The 17,399-nt window shown below is 38.7% G+C and overlaps 1 long non-coding RNA gene across 9 annotated transcripts in view; it reads right to left on the minus strand.

Annotated features, from left to right (window-relative positions):
* Positions 1-17,399, minus strand: part of LOC308197856 — a 318,611-nt gene that overhangs the window by 181,990 nt on the left and 119,222 nt on the right. For 2 of the 9 annotated variants that reach the window (XR_013953389.1, XR_013953391.1), the window contains 2 exons: positions 13,815-13,903; positions 10,297-13,322 (listed from right to left, as the gene is read on the minus strand). The exons of 5 other annotated variants lie outside the window; for them this stretch is intronic. This is a non-coding gene — a long non-coding RNA (uncharacterized lncRNA). Of the gene's footprint in view, positions 1-10,296; positions 13,323-13,814; positions 13,904-15,283; positions 15,875-17,399 lie in introns of those variants that run through there. 2 more of the 9 variants (XR_013953390.1, XR_013953392.1) reach the window with 2 other exon arrangements.

The raw sequence follows: 17,399 nt of genomic DNA on the forward strand, positions 1-17,399 counted from the left end.
AGACCTCTGTGGGCATTTCAGCTCATGGCTCAGCACTATCTCCAAAGTCTAAACCAGGACAAAGTTCTCCTATACATGATTGAGGAACAGCTCAGGAAATGGGAAAGCAGCTTTGGCCATACAACCCTGACCTCAGAAGCAAACTAAGGTCAGTTTACTTCACTGTGCTTAAGCAACAGGCTTTTGAGGAAAAGCCTTTTGGCCTAGTAGGATGCACGCAGTTGGGCAGCAATCCCTGCACCCATTAGCAGATACCCTGGCAGGGTGCTGGGTGTCCGGCGACATCTTTTGGCAGAGCCATAAAATGAAGCCACTGCTGGGTGCTGAGATGCTCAAAAAACCCAAGGTACATTTTCATGATCCCTCAGGGACATGTATTTCCCTAGAGTCAACACACAAGGTTGTATTTTCTTTTCTTGGCAATTATTTTTTCTAAGCTAAGGTGCAGATGGAACCATAGCTAAATCAAAAACTTTCACAAAAAGTCCTAGTTCCTAGTGCTTGTTGTCAAGTAACCCATAGGTGGGAATTCTTGACTCCCTTTCAGAAAAATAGGGTTTAATTATATCCAACCCCTTCATAATTTTCTTTGTACTAAACTATTACTGGTGTTAAAGCTCATTTTAAACTTGAAATAAATGCCCACAAAAAAAAAGTAGGTATGTTGATAAGAAATGAAAAAGCCTTATCCGGTCCGTGGAGGTGTCCAAAATTAATAAGTAAAAAGCTATGAAGTGTAAAGTGTTGCTGTACCACCATAAAGAATCTATCCAGGACACTGCTTTTACTGTCAGTTTGTTCTGTTCTCCACCCCTCCCTCCTTTCCCTCACTTTGACTTCAGTTTCTCCCCAAAACTGCTCCCCCGCTTTTTTTTTCTGAAACTGCCTGATAGGTACTACAGCGTGTAGTACAGAAAGTACACAGTAGTACACAGTTTCTGTGGACAGAAAAGTATTAAGCCCTCTTTTCCCTAAATAGTCATGAGTGCTTTGTGAAAGTTCTTGAAGACAGACCACCACAGATAATTTCTAAAGGTAGAAGTACCTACTGAAATGCAAATATCCTCTAAGTCGTATTGGATGTATTTTGCCAGCTCTTCTAAATAATACTTTTTCATAACTTATTGACTAATATATACCCTTCCAGGATTGGAAAGTTATATAAAATGCAATTGAAAGGGTGCACACATTAAAAAGAATCTCTCAGAATAGAGTGAGATTCCCCATATACAAAAAATCCCAGTAAAAAATGTTTTTTGTTTTGTTTGTTTTTAAAAGCTTCACAATGAACAATTACTCAGTTTCTTTAAGTTTGGTTGCAATTCAAGCCCTTAAACTTGTATGGGTATTTGTCTATTATGACAAATGTACCAATTCTTCAACAGTCAAACATGAAATGACAAGCAATATCTTGGAAAATAATTGTAAGTTTTGTTTGCTAGCTTTAAACGCAGCTGTAGTAATTCTTCGAAAGTAAACCAAACTCATTCTCAGCTAAGTGTTGCCAAGCCCAACTATCACACTCTCATCCAAGCTACTCATTCACCTTCCTTTCCACTGTTTTTGCAGAGAGAGAAGTTGAGTGTTATTCAGAAACACATTCAGAAAGGCAAGATCTGGAAATGGAAAAAACTGCTTTCATTTATCATACTTATTAGCATCAGATTAGAGAGATTCCCAGAAACCCAATTGTGAGATAAAATCATTGTGTTTCATGTGAAGTCCTATCTGGCTTTTGAAATTACAGACTGGTGGGAAAGGACAAACGCATGCCTGCAGCTTCCATAAGCTATGAGATGGCCCATTTTAGGAGACTAAGGAAGCAACATTTCTAAGAAATGACCCAAGACAAGTTTTACACACACATGTATGTGCGCAGTTTATATAAAAATTATCATGAGTTACTTGAGTGATCTTGAACCAGCAACACAAAAAATTTAAACATTTAAAAGTTAATTTTATATATTTTTTTCTCTCAGTCATTCCCATCAATTATGCTATAATAAGGAGTAATTTGGGGTGAGGGGGATTGTTGTTACAACTTCGATTGCCTTCATTCCAGGACATTTTAAAGAAAAAAGATTTTTTTTTTAACCAGGTGCTGAAATTGGTCCCTGTCCTCGAGCAGGTCGTTATACTCCTGGCCCCAAGGAAGTGAATTCTTATTGCCACTAAGGGGCAAAGATTTAATCGAAGATGCTGAGGATTGAGATGTGCAGGCTGAAACTCAGCTCCAGATGATGGGGCTGATATTTCGATGTCTGTCTGCACTATGTATGTACATGTCCACCATGGTCAAAGGAGAGCAAGTCAATGGCATGCATGCAATGCAGAAAGCAATTCAAATGACTAAATGCAGGTATCTGACTTAAGTCAATCTGAAGCACTTTCTTGGCTCCACTGATTACATTGACTAGATCTCACTGCCACAGGAGGATCCTTCACACCGAGATCATATGAGGAAACCAGAATTTAGCTACGCCAGACTGGAGAAGAGACCAGCTTTTGGTCTCTAGTTTGTTCTCAGTTTGAGCTGAGGAAACATAGAATCAGTTCTAGATTTTTTTGCCAGTTCTTTAACATACCGAAACCATTTCAGCCAGGGTTTACTTACCTTTACCCACAAAATTGACAAGGAACTTAAACTCAGGGAACTGAAAACTACAAATTGAGTTCTTCTACCTCTGTTCTCCTCCTTCAGCGTCAGTTTTAGTTTGATAAAGTGAACAGTAAAACAAAGGCCTAATTTTTACGAGTGTTAAGGAGACTTCATTGACATTTAAGAATATTTCAGTTATCACTTTGATATCTAAATAAGCAGCAAGATTTGCAGACATGCTCAGAGTACTAGGAGCAGCAGAAGGCTGAGAGCATTTGGAAAGCTATCCCCAAATTTCATAAAAATTGGCAAGACTAATTATAAGCAACTTCACTCACTAAGCTTGATGCTTAAACTTGTGGCACACTAATTGCCATCGGGGATGAGCAAGGACTTGGAATTCCTCAAGTGCTTCAAAACAAATAACGGCTTACCTAAAATTTATTCACTTATTTGAGCTCCAAAGCTACTTTCCAACTCATGCAGTTAGGAGTCTTTTTTTATGGTTGTTACAGATGTTTCCACCATGGTGTTTGAGATCAGTGTCCCTTCACTGATCAAATGGTTCATGTGAAAGCAACTGCTCTGCTTCAACATGAGTCAGTCCAAAGTGTGACTGAAGGCTGCCGTGAAGAGGCACTTGAGTCCAAAATGGATATCAGCAAGCAGTTGAGGGACGCATCTACTTATAAAAATCAATGAGGCTTCAATGCCATGGATACTTCCACGATTTTGGGAATTGTAGATATTATCCGAAGAATCCACCACTAGATACTTGCTACCATTATACTAAGGTCTTATTTTTCTACATACATATTTCCATAATCACATTAATGTACTGAACTTTTGCCAGATATATGCTGAGAAGCTGACTCTTACAGTTTTCCTTGCGTATTTCTGTTTCATCTTTATTTTTGTTTAGTAGCCTGTAACTTTAATCCAATTCATGTAGAAATCAGCCCCAAAGTGCTCAAACTTATTACTCACGTTCATTGGATATCTAAAAACGTACACCCTTCTGTAACTGGAGAGCAGATGAATGAACCAACCGAGAAAACCAACAACTCAAGAATAAAATAAATGGCAACGCACTCACAGTTCACTACATCAGTCTGACCTGAACATCCTGCGAGAGAATTGTTTTTAAGAACAACTCCAGCATGTTTGGGAAACAGCGCATTGTCAATATAATCTTTACAATTACAGTCATACGATCAGTACATCTGGAAAATAACAGTCAAGTGATTAGTCTGAACTTCATCTGGATCGGGCAATTTTTACACGGCTCTGTCAAATGTCAGACCTCCTTCTCTCTCACCAATTTCAGAAATGTTGCACCGTGATTTCAAGCAGTGAATCATCCTTCCCTGTGCCAACCATCTGTTTTGTCTGCCCCCTCAGTGTCTGAAATTAGATGATGGAGGGCAGGGCAGGCTTTCTAGAGTGGCCATTAATGTTAGTGGAGGAGGGGCTCTGGCGACAGATTTTCCATCTGAAATCATGGACTGTTAGAACTGGCAAGGACTAGAGAGGAGTGAGAAAAATAATGAAAGGAAGAAGAATTAATAAAGGAACAGGGAGGAAAAAATATCCTAGAAGAGAGCAAGGGACAAGGAAAAGGAAACGGAGGGAAAAAAGTAAGAATGTCATCATATGAAGCAGTAAGAGACTGATTAGAAAGAGGGAGGACAAAAAAGCTCCTGAGAAATTTGGAAATTTGTAAGTGCAGAGCAGTGATTTACCACTCAAAATAAGTGAATAAATAAAAATCCTATAGTCCCCGCTGAAAATTTTAGTAATCCTGGTACATGTTAAAGGAGGATCAGAGGAAAAAGTTATGAGCAGGATGGAAGGAATAAGATGACTTCATGAGCCATGCTTGAACTCCAGGACTGGCTACTTCCAAAGAGAACCTGCAGAAGATCAGGGATTAATAAGAAGAGTACTAGACCCTAGGAAGATCATGAATATGCAGATGCAGAAGGGATTAGTTGGTCAGCAGCAACTGTGATGGATTTTATTATTTTATTTAAAAGAAGTCCTGGTCCTAAAGCAGTTAGGTAGAAGTGGCCATTTATTTAAGGCCGAAATTTTACCTTTACATGGAATTTGCTGTGGAAATATTAGAGTTACTTACGAATCAACCCGCAGGAGGCTATATAGGATTCACAAATATTTCCAGTTGATAAATAATGCAGAAGGCAACAGAGAAAGGTGTGCTATCTTCCAGCTAATACAAGAATTTTAGACACTGTTTCACTGGCTATGGCCTACAAATTAATTTCTTACTCCAACACATTTCTGAGAACCCTTACAGCAACAGATTTAGACTTTATTAATAATCTTTTCCCCAGATGCAGAAAAATCTGCATGGGAAAAGTATAAGACTGAGTCGTCCCATTGTCCTTCCTACAATACAACCTTAAATTTAGAAAAATAACAAAGTTATATTGCAAAAAAAAGTTGCAAGCAAAAAAACTCACAAACCAAATGTATGAAATTAATCTTTGCTCTTTTCTTTCCTTTCTTTTAAAAAACTCTGATCAAATGTTGTCATACATCCCTCTAAGTGCATTGTAATACTTGCAGAACAAGGAGGAATTAAGTGTGCCAACTACCTCTGGTCTATCTTTCATCACTGCCAGCATAGATTGTCCCTTAGCATAAAGGAAGGGACATGAATTGCATGTGAATGAACAGTTAGGTCTGTCAGCTAGCACTCTGCTGTATGCAACTAGCATACTTCAGTAAATGAATTTAAAAAACTGCTGGAGAAACTTTTTTAAAAAAATATATATTTATGAAAAAATCAGTGTGAATCAGTTAAAAAAGTAAAATATTTTCTCAGAGTATTTGAAGTAGGACACTATCCAGTAATAACTAGTTTTAGACCTAAATTACACTAACTTCTTGATCTGTGGTGAGACAGATTTGTCATTCATCTGATATATAATTGAAATGTTTATCACTGTTATAAGGAAGCAGTCATTGGGTTGTATTGCTTTTTTACCCAGAAGTATGATTTAGCTTAATCTGGTCAAACACAAGCTTGTCTTTGTCAGAAGTCTAAGGGTCTACTACTGCATGCAGGTCAGTGACCTTTCTGTAATATTGCTGCTACTGAACAAGGTATAGGTTTATACACTAATAACATCTTCAAAAGACTTGTTAATAGATGGATCTTGTCAGATGGAAAATAAAACATCTGATTTATACAATATTCATATATTTTAAAAGTGGCTTTTTTTAAGAAATCTTGTATTACGCATATTTCTGCAGCTTTATTTTTGTACTGTGTGCATACTTAAGAAAATTTGAAATAAAATTAACTCAATTTATCTGGGATAAGTGGGACAGTGCATAAATTATTTTAATTTTTAGGGGGGCTAGATAGCTGTTAAATGCTATAGAAATAGTTTATTTAAAGTCATATAACCTTTTATTCATTATTCAGTCTCAGAGAGTAAATATAACATGTCTGCGTGAAGATTATTTGTTCCCAAGAGTAAATTGATGAACAAATCCAGTCTTGCAAAAAAACCCACAAGGTATTTTAGTGTACACAACAGATAGAAGTTAAAGGCTTTCAAACAGTAATGGACCAAATTTTTAAGCCATCATCAAGTTGTGCTCTGATTTTGCATCCGCGATTTTGCACCTGCAGTCAAGCACAAAATTGTGGGCACAGTCAATTGTAAGAGCATCTAGCTGTCTGATTGTACCAGCAAATTAAATACTAACTGTTGATGCCTGGCTGCTATCTGCTGCACCCATCATGAAATTCAAAGACAAAATTAGATTGCTTTTAAAATAAAATGGTGTGCATATCTGAACAAAGTTACAAGTATACTTCCTGCATTTAATGACACATTCACGTTAGATTGGCTGAAAATGGAAAACAGCTTCCTTTGAGAACTCAACCTGCACTAAGATCTTCAAAAAAAAGCTTTTGATTTGCAGTTATAATGCTTGGTTTCTTCTGCATAAAATTCAGACACCTAAGTGATGCTGAAAACTCATCTATGTTCTCATCACACTGTCCTTTCTGCCCTCATGGATTTCAGTAAAGGTAAAACTGAATTTTTCCTTGGAAAGGTATTTACCTGCCCTTCAAGAGAGGCAATACAGTAAAACAGATGCTTGTCTGACCACTGCTGTGGCCTCAGCATATGGGTTTCTGCATATCCAATGCCAGAGGTTACTTTCTTATAATTCCCCCAAAGATGCACTGTACTGTTCACAAACAGAATAAAGTTTGCCCATTAGTTCAGACTGATGTTACGTTGTAGAGCCATCTCTGTCACCATTTTTACTTTATGACAGCTTTTGGGGGAAGCCATCACTACTCACAGCAGTAGGTTTAAAAGAGAAAAGTATTACTTTCATAATTAACATATGGTGACTTTCTTGCTCTTACAAATCAGCATAAGTCTCATTTCCTGGTGTCCCCAAGCAAATATTCTTAGCAGTCACAAGCAGCAGTTGGCTACCATCAACAGGAGAGCAGACCTGACTGAGACCTCTTTGCCATCCCATCTGCTGGTCTGCAGAGGTTTGCAAGTCTTGACAAATGACAAAATGGCATTGACCATTTGCTCAATGTCTCTTCCCTTCCACTGATGCTGCTACAGTTATGTTGGGCTAGCCCACAGCCTTGTTTTGTGCACATGAAAAAAGGATTTAATTTCTTTGGAGCAGGGAAAAGAAAAAAAGAAAAAAAAAAGAAAGGTGAAAGATTATTTGGATCAGTAGGACGGTCAGGAGATAACAGTGTTATGTGCAGAAACTTCTTAGAAGAAAGCAATCAGTGATACCTAAAATGTCATTAAGGTGTCCTAGAGACTAACATACATACAGAGTTCACCCAACTCTCATCTGGGCTTTAGCTGAGTATTGTGCGTCATTTGATTCATACAAGAAAATTAGTTTCTCTTTCCACTTGGCAAGACCAAAGAGTACACATTTTTGGGTGCATGTGATTAAGACAGGGGAGTTTGCTCTATTCCTTACATTTACCAGAAGTCTTAACTAGATGAGAAAGATGCAAGCATTTCCCAAAGATTTAGAATTAGTCCAGCAAAACAGTAAATAACCTTAAAGTTTTTTTTTCTTCTTCTATAGGTTTAAGAAACATTAAATTCTTTCCCTTTCCTTTCTTCTCCCCTTTGCATTCTCTGGTGGGTGAAACTACCCATGTTTGTAGTTAGGCAACTGGCTCAAAATCACTGATAAAAGCAAATGTTGTAAGTACAAAGCACTGAAAAGCCTAAGTCTTCCTTTAATGCTTTACTAGCACTTCGCTAATAGGCCCATGGGGTGCAGTCAGTCAATAATAACCCAATAAAATCAATAACGATAAACAAGAGTCAGTGTTCTAATAAAAATAGAATTTTTAAAATCCAAACCAGCTGTTTCAGTGTTATGTACAAACACAGGCCTGGTGCTGAGGTTCACTCTGCTTCCAAGAGCCAGCTGCCAGTCCCACATGCGGCTTCCATGGAGGAGAAGGCTAAAGCAGTGGTCAGCACAGTCACTGTTTATTGCCAAGGTGTATGTACGAGTTTATTGCTTGCTTTCTCCTGTGATTTTATTGATGCTGTTGAATTTTGGTTTGTTTTCTTTTTATATATTTGTTTCATATGTTTTATTTGATACAAACTGGGAAGATTTTTCCTCCACTGTCTTCCAAACAGAAGAGCAGCGCATAAAATCAGCTTTGGTCACCTATGAAATGCTTTCCCTTTGTTGGGCTCTGCCCTCTCCTATATAATTACCTGGGGATTAAGCCTACTGTTGCTGTCTATGCAGGGGCTGGCCACACGCTGTGTTAAGTTGTCTACAGAGAGCATGCAAGCTTCAGGGAGATGAAGAGGTACAGGACTGAAGAATCAGAGATATCTTGGTTTTGCTACAGTCAAGAAAGATCTGCTTTTATTGGAGTCTTCAGGTTCAATATCATCACTCTCATTATTTAAATGCAAATACCTAAAAATGGAAGTACTCAGAACTGGAGAAAAATACCAGCATGGATGTCAAAGCTAAGTCATAAATTAATCTGAACTCCCTAAAAAATAGAAAAAATATTTCTTTCTAATCTTGTTTGTGAACTATGGCTATGCTATATGAAGGTTTGAGACCAAGAGTTCCAGCCATTTTTTTTATTTTTTAGGAAAAACAACTCTGTACAATTTTTATAAAGCTGTTCAAATACATTAAGAAGATTAATTAAAATTTCCTAGATTTAGAACCAACTTTATTTATAGTTCCTTTGATATATAGAATTATGTTCTATTTTACAAATGACAGTTGAAAAACGGGGTTGTGGGAAGTCTCATCCAGACCCTAAATTTGACCCAAATGTTTTTAGTACTTTCATCTTCCCACTAATGGGACCTCCATTTCCAAAAAGAAATATGAGGTATTTGAGAGTAAAAGTAGTTCAGCCTGGTACAGATACTTCAGATTAGGAACAACCTACTGCTAGATAACTATAACCTGGAGACATAGGACACTGGAGAACAGGAGACTGAAAAAGAAGAGAAAATGCTCTCATGGACTTAGAGCAAGTGTTTGAATACATTGGCACCACTAGGAGAACAAGGGAGCGAAAGACGGGAGGTGTATGAGCAAAGGTAAAAAAAAGATTAAAAAATAATAAATAAAAAATGCAAGTAACCCCTTTAATCTACATAGTTGTAAGATAACTTCTGCATATGCGTTCTGATGAGCAGTCTGGTAAATGCTCTATTAGACTTTAGGACCTCTGTGTAACAGTGCCTGGTCAACCAGAAAGCATATGCAGATCTGATTGCCACTTACCCCCCCCCCCTTTTTTTTATTTTTTTTTAAAGCTGAAAGCAATTATGGATGCTTTTAGCTCAAGAGTACAATTGCACAGGTGAAAAAGGAAATCACACTGGCTACAGCTAGTGAGAAAAGTCTACCCAAAGATTATTTTCAACAATTACACCATAGCTGGATATCCTGACATAGATAAGTAGCAAGCAAAACAAATTTGGCTCTCATTTACACTCAAAAACCACCCCTCTAATGGCCCAAATAATGTTTCCTATCATTTTCCCATGTACCCTTAAACATTTTTTTCCTCTCTGCAATCAGATTTATCTTCTAACATGCAGCTTCTTCTGAATGCTCTCTGACAAACCCCATCAAAGTGCTATGTTATGCTCCAAACATATTTAGAGTAATGGTTTACTCATTTTCTGCATGAAAAGATGGGCACAGTACTTTGCAGAAACCATCAAACCTCTTATTTTGCGTGCTTTTTTCTACAGTGCTCTTTTTGCCAACATCATTAATTGCACATAACTCTACTGCATGTACTAAGAAACGCAGACCTGGCCAAAAGCAGTTCCTGGCACCATTGCCATTCCGATATACGCATTACAGCTTAACAATATTATCACCACATGGTTTTGAATCTTACTCAGAAAAAGTTCTACCATCTCTGTTACAAAGGAAGAAGTGGAAAAAACTCTTGGTACAAAGTCTCATTTTAAGAGAGCAGAGAACATGCTATTAGCAGCCATCAAGAGTCCAAAGCTATCCTTTTCTCTGGCGTTAGAGTCATACAAGGTTTCTAATATCCTTCAAGACAACCCTTATTTTACCGCAGAGACAGAAGACCGTGCTGCGTACAATTTTATGTGCAAGAGGTGTGGGTGTCCAATCAGACAGAAATACATAGTACCGCGCTCATGAAATGAATTACACCAATGTCTGTTATAAATCTTTAACATAGCTCATGAGATCAATTAAGATGTTCAAGCGGCTACAAAAAGGATGATTGAGGCAAATGGTAACATCAGGATGACCATATGGTAAGGGAACGCTAGAGCTGTGTGGACATAAAACGCACGCCATCGGAGTGCCACCAGCACCCGCACACAAAACAGTGAGCAGGGAAACAGCAAGACACCGAGAAAAATACCAGAAGAAAAACAGAACAGCGTGGGAACTGATGCACATGCAAGATCCAATAACACAGGATTAATAAAAAAGGGCAAGGTGCCTTGTTCCAACGAGTCGCAGGTGTAAAGTTTCAGTGCACCACAGAGCTGATGTTCCCAATGCCTAGCAGCACCAGCAGAGAGCATGTGGCCCAGCCCCAGCACACCCCATGGAAAATGTAGCTGAATGTTTAAAATAATTATATTTAATACAAGATGATCAGCTGTAAACAGCAGTGATTTTATCTTTCTCCTGACCTGCAGGGATGGAACAAATTAATTGACTGGCCCTTTTTAAAATCTCAGACAGTTTCTTTCAGGATTGCCCATTGGGCTGTGTTACTGCAAGCCATCATCTCTGCAGGAGACAATGGCCTATGGACAACTTACTTCACATGCAGTTGTGTTATTATAAGGTGATAACAGCACCATTAAGTCATATCACTGCTGTACTAAGGTTAAAGACTTTCATTTCCTAAGGTTGTTCAAGCTGCTGAACTGCAATAGACAATTTAGCTTAACCTTTCACAGCAGTCCTAAATCCATACTTACTAATGAAGGCAGCAGCGCATATGGGGAAACCGTGTTCCCAACACCTGATTAAGAATGGGGGGAAACTCAGTATCTAAGTGCTGAACCCATCTTTTTCAGGGTCCTATTCCTTCCCTGAGCAGAAGATAAAACTAAGTTAGAATACTAGACCCCTAGCTTAAGGGTATATAAAAAAAGGAAATAAAAATGAAATGAATCTCTGATAACTCATGTAATTTCCCTCCCAACAGTATTAAAACTTTTTCAGGATAACTTTTTTTATCACAGCATTTTATAGTGTTGGGATTGTTTTGCCCTTTTTAACATCAGAAAAATAAAAGATATTAGATCAGATTTAACACCACCCTTATTGTCATTAGATGTCTAAAAATAGATTTTTTTATTATTGTGTTTATTTTTCAAGCATCCATTTTTAGACCTGGTTCTTTCCTCTTAGTGAGCCAATATTGCACATCAAAAATGTGGAAATAAACACTTTACAATTAAAGAAATATCGATAGAAGAATTAACATATTTACAAGAGAATGTTGTCATCTACTCAATGCTTAAAGAAAAACTGAATAAATAGCTTTGCTTCAGTTCTGGCTTACATAGTGACTAGAGTCAAAACTGGTGAAAGATGAAGCCGTCAAGGTGAAGGAGAGCATTAAGAGATTTTTAAAATTTACTACAATATATACAGGAAAAAAATGTCTAGAAGGATAGGTTTTATGTGGATTTGAGTCTATTGAGATTTCCATTAGGACCTGTTAGACATTCAGCAAACCAAAAACAACCAAGAAACAGCTAATTCATATTTTATATTCTAGGACATAGCAGAAAAATAAAAGTTGCATTATTATTTTCATGAAAGTCTTGTCACAACTTAGAAGGGTAGACACAGTTAGCAACTGAATATGCTAGAATCAGAGATCTGATGCCTCTCAGTGCTCAGAGCCTAAACCCAAACCTGTCCAACTCTCATGAAGAAAACCCTATTAAGTGATCTGATCCACCAGATTTGGCCCTCTTAACATGAAACAACGTTATTTTTGCTGCCCCTATGACCCACCTGAGTAGATAGCCCTGATGGCAGCTTTCCTGCTTTCAACAACAGAGAAAAAGCTGAATTTCTGCCTCTAGCGGACAGAGAAGCAAATAAGTGGGGGAAATAGCATCTCTTGAGTGATTGCCAAAAATTCCCACAAAAAATAAACACAGTCTGGTGGTTATGTTCTTAACAGCTGTGTTAATGGGGTTAAAGAAACCTTAAAGAAACTGTCTTTTTTAAATGAGCTCTGTTCTTAAAAACCTGATACAGTACAAGTTTTGCTTTTAAACCCAGCTGCAACTCAAAGAAGTGCCGCTCCAGCAACAATAGTGACATGAGGGGATGTGGAGGGGCCTCGTGTCCTGGTAGAGTTGTAGGCAGGGCACTGATAGCCAGTGCTGTGCAAGACTTCAGTGTCTTCTTAAAGAGCAAAGAGCTGCAAGTGCATATAGGAACGTTGTGTGGCACCTCATCATGCTTCCTTTTCTTCAGTAGCTTGGCTTCAAGCATATCAATATTAAATTATATTCCTCTTAGGCATAACTAAAAGTTCCTTCTATTAGAAACTCAGGACACCACAAAACAAAAACAGAGCAAAGACAACGTTTGCACTTAGGTTTTGTTTCTCTTGTAGCGAGAGCTCACAGGATAAAGTTTAGGATAGAGTTATCACTTCTGATCATGTCTCTGGTCCTCTCTCAAAACACACTATGGTACCAGTCCATAGTATATGATAATGTAACAACTCTTCTGGAAATACTGTGTGGCAGGGAGATACAAGGGAAGGCACTGAGACAAGCAAAAAACAGTGCCAGGGATCACAACATGTATTTACTTCCCCACAATTAAAACATTGCCTTTTTCTTTTTCAACTTTTTTATTGCTATTTCAGTAGCACTTGTGGTATAAACGTGGTCTACAACATGAGAGCATGTTATCATCACGTACAAAACGTTTCCGAAGAGAAGGAAAGGCAGCATTTACTGAGCAGAACAGGCTCCTCAGCAGTGTTAGCCACAGCCCAGAGCCTCACAGGGCCCTCACCTTCACCACCCGATTTTGGACCTCGGGAGAGCCACAGGCATGTTTTTTCCTGTGGCCCTCACCAGTTCCCACCACTCCGGCTGCTAAATCTTCCTTTGCAAAGAGTAGATGCCTTCAGGTTCCTGCCCTGGTAGCATGGAGCCAGAAACAATAACCACCACCCAAGACACGTACATTTTCAGATCAGAGGCACCACCACAGCCTCCCCCACAAAAAAAACAGTGTCCAATCTTTGGTGATTGGATCACCAATCTCCCCACAAGGGTAGGTGCAGAGTTTCCCATGCACAACCACCCCCAGCACACCCATCTCCACCTGGCACGCAGCACGAAGACAAAGGACTGCTGCAGAGTAAGCATCGCCAGCTGCTGGATAACTCCAATGCAAGATCTTTTCTTTGTGAAGAAGAAACTAGATAGCAGAACCACCACAGGGACAATCCTACTGCAACTTGTGGATGTATTTTGGCAGTGTAAAAATTAGAATATCTCCTTCCCAGGTGCATCACAGAGAAGTTAAAGGAGAGGTTTAAACTTTCTTTAGACACATCCCTCGACTTCTACTCCATGCGCATTAGAGGCCCTCAGGGATATATTGTTGTAGCTGTGCCTGATCCTACCTTTGAGCAGGCTTCTTCTTGTGGCCCTGAAGCTGCCTGAAAGCAGCTTCTTGTAACCAGTTAGAGGTGACTGCCATTGCCATACTCTGCTAGGAAAAAGAAAAAAATACCTTTGCAAAATATTATAATTTGTGAACTTGTCTTTAAATACATGTAAATACAATTATATTCTAAAAATGAAAAAAATGCTTTGGCTTTACAGTTTCAAAGTGGTCTTTCCACTTTAAGTAGCCTTTCATATTGGATGTTTTCTTCCAGTTTGAACATAAAATTCAACATCAAAATATTTTTTCCTCTTCTAAACTTGGTTGAAAATTGTTAATCAAAGTGAGCATTAAACCTTTCATGGGGAAAGAATTTGCAACCATCTATGAACTTAAGCATCATCTGTAGGAACAGGTATGTCAAAGTCTCCTCTGGCCCCCAGACTTTAGCCATGACAGCCCATCACTGCCCTGCTATCATACAAGCACAGACAGGGGCTGTACGCATGGTATGGGAGAAGCCTGGGGAAAAAAATGAGGAGGATTCAAGGTCAGTAAGTGCTATACTAAATCCTCCAAGATTTGAATATAGGTTTACTTTGCACGTGGATAGCAAAGGTGCTATAGTAAAATTGATGTGAAGAGTACAAGTGAATGGGAGACCATATCAGACAGGGCAGGAGACAGTTTAGTCAAGACAGAAGGCAGACTTGAGTGTTCAAAGAGCTGTACTTTGGCCCCTTCTTCTCATACCAGATGGATTTTCTGGCTGAGACTTATCTGCAGTTTTCCTCAGCTACTTTACAAAGGGAACAGAGCAAAGAAACCACTTGGATCTGTTTTCCCTAGAACAGGAGAGAGAGTATCTTCAGTGCTGTTTTGGATCTAATAAGTCACAGGAGGCATCTTACCCCTTACCTCCCAGTTCATACATTTGTTGCATTTCTCTGATTACAATCCAGCTTTCTCACTTTCCACTTGACTCTAAATTCTACAAGAGAGCTTGATTGGGTTCAAAAGAGGAGCACAGAAAAGCTTTGGAAAGTCATCCGAGTCTCTTAAATATGTAGGAAATTCATGTGTTCAAGGTATTCACAACCAGAACACAAGAAAACCAGCTTGCCCTAAAGTTAGAGCCAAACCAGAGACCCAAGTGTCATCAAACTGGGGGTGCTGGGAAAAGAATCTAGATCCAGGTTTTTCATCTGGCCTCATCTCAGTGATACACTGGCCCAGATCCAAACGCGCCAAAATGCTTTGGTGCTCTAATCCACACTAAAGCCCTCACATGTAGCTCTATTCCACACTTCCCAAATCCTCTTTTCTCTTGAGCAGACAAAACCCCCGATTTTCATACATGCCAGAAACACTTTGTGTTTGATCCTAAAAGCAATGATTTCTCCACTGTCACTTTTTTTGATGTCAACAGGATGTCACATATCAATGAGGAGTAAGGTCAAAGGAAAAAAAAAATCTTCTCACCTGACTGCTACGTAGGAAAAGAACAGACTGCAACACCATTACATAAATTGCTTCCAGCAATCGTAGCTTTCTGTGTTCTTGCAATAAAGTATAACAAGTCAAAATTCCTGTAATTTCTGGGTCTTCATGGATGAATTCCAGTTTGATGGGTTTTGTGGGGTATAAACAGAGACCTGACTTCAACATGTGCATCATCCCAGGTCTCTGAACTTTATGAGCACAAGAAGAGAAATAACTCAACCACAAAAAATGACATAAGGAGCATTGAGGGCCTGACTTAAACCCACAGAAAGAAACACATTCAGAGCTAAGCCTAAAAATGGGCTTAAATCATGCTCTTGAGGGCTAGAGGGAGAAGAGGACTGAAAAAAGAGGTGAATTCACACAACTTCAGCATTGTACTCAAGTTAAAACTTTTTAGCCTAAAGCCTGAAATCGCTGATGGTTTTAGGACACAGTGATGTTATCGGTGGCAGCGCCAGAGACGTTTCCCTCACTCTGTGGCCCCTCACACCTCCATGGTCCTACAGCAAGCACTGGCTGGCTGATGTTTCTTGGAGAGCTCCTGCACCATCCCAAAGCCTCCTAGATAGCCTGGGGGAAAAAATAGCATTTGTGTTGCTGGTGGAGAACAGACTCTTACAAACAGGTCCAGAGCTGTCAGACAAACCTGGAATATGAATTATTCATAATTTTGATTTTTTTAATTAAACACAGATTTTTAAGACAATTTGTCCACTAAGTTTTAGCTTCTAATAATTACTTTTTTTAACCAGGCTCCTTATGAAAGTGTGAAACCAGTCATTTACTCTTGATTGCATTCATTCTCTCTCTTTAAATACTCCCAGAATTCAATTTTACATGAATTTTAATGCCACACATTAGTAAAAAGATGTAGTCAGGATACTGAATCCATTAAATTGTTTTTGGAAACTCTTAGAAAACTGTCATGCTACTGAAGTGAACATTAAAAAGAAAGAAAAAGAGTAATTCCTAGAAAGACACCCCCTCCACAGACATTTCCTAATTCATTCTGCCTCTGTTCTACTACAGTAGACTTTAAATGTCAAAAGATACTACCACAGAAGAAACATCTTCGCTTGTTAGTAAATCTTCAAGATACCCAACAATATTGCATTTATACCTCATGACTTAGTGATGTCTTTTTACTGATACTTGCAACTGCCTCCCACTCAAACACTACACCTTTTTCTTCAGTGAAAACTTTCATAAAGATTCAGAGGTAGAAAGTTAACTTTCACTTGAAATCTATTAAGTCAGTGCAGCAGGGAAAAGAAGTTTGGAAAGATACTCTCAAGCCAGAGAGATATTCATCTCTACCATAAACCATGCCAGCTTGTCATCTCCAAGAGGTGCTCGAGGCACAAAAGCAGTTTAGTGACAAACACAGCATGCTGTGGACATAAGAATGCATGGGGACATTGCAGTTCTCATCCTACTACAGACATCACCAACAATGGGACCAAAGCCATTCCTGAAAACTCAGAAACAACTTCCAAAATTTGCACGTTCGTTTTCCACTCCCTTTCCAGCTCCTGTGCAGAAGGGCCAGCACTATTATGGCCCACAATATGTCCCTTCTCCAAGAGAGCTACAATGTCATTAACCCATTGCTCCAGCAAAGCAGGACAGGAACCAGTAGGATGGCTTATCACAATTTGCATGCCTTTGAGAATTAAATGATACCTCCTAGATTTGCTCTTTATGCATACAAAATACTATTATTTTTTTTTTTTTTGGCATGACTTTCAGGATCAGGTCCTTATGCATTTATTTATTTTTTAATCCTGTAATGATTGCAAACACTGATTTTTATCTATGGGAAAACTGTATACAGCAGGAGATATCAGCACGGGTGCACCAGATTCAGTGAACTCACCGAAGGAGCAGATTTCCAGACTGATTACAAAACGTAGTTTCAGATTGGCTTGCAGGAAGACTCCAAACTTTAATTAGTGCAATAGGAGGGGAGTGGGTGAATAAGTCCAAAGCCACCATCTGAATAATTGTCTATTTGTTTATTATTATAGCTTCCACAGACCAATTATTTGCTTAAGAAAATACCTTTAAAAATCCACACATAAAAATCAGTGGTTTG

The sequence above is a fragment of the Anser brachyrhynchus genome (assembly GCF_964034855.1).
Source record: "Anser brachyrhynchus genome assembly, chromosome: 7".
Lineage (NCBI taxonomy): Eukaryota > Metazoa > Chordata > Aves > Anseriformes > Anatidae > Anser > Anser brachyrhynchus.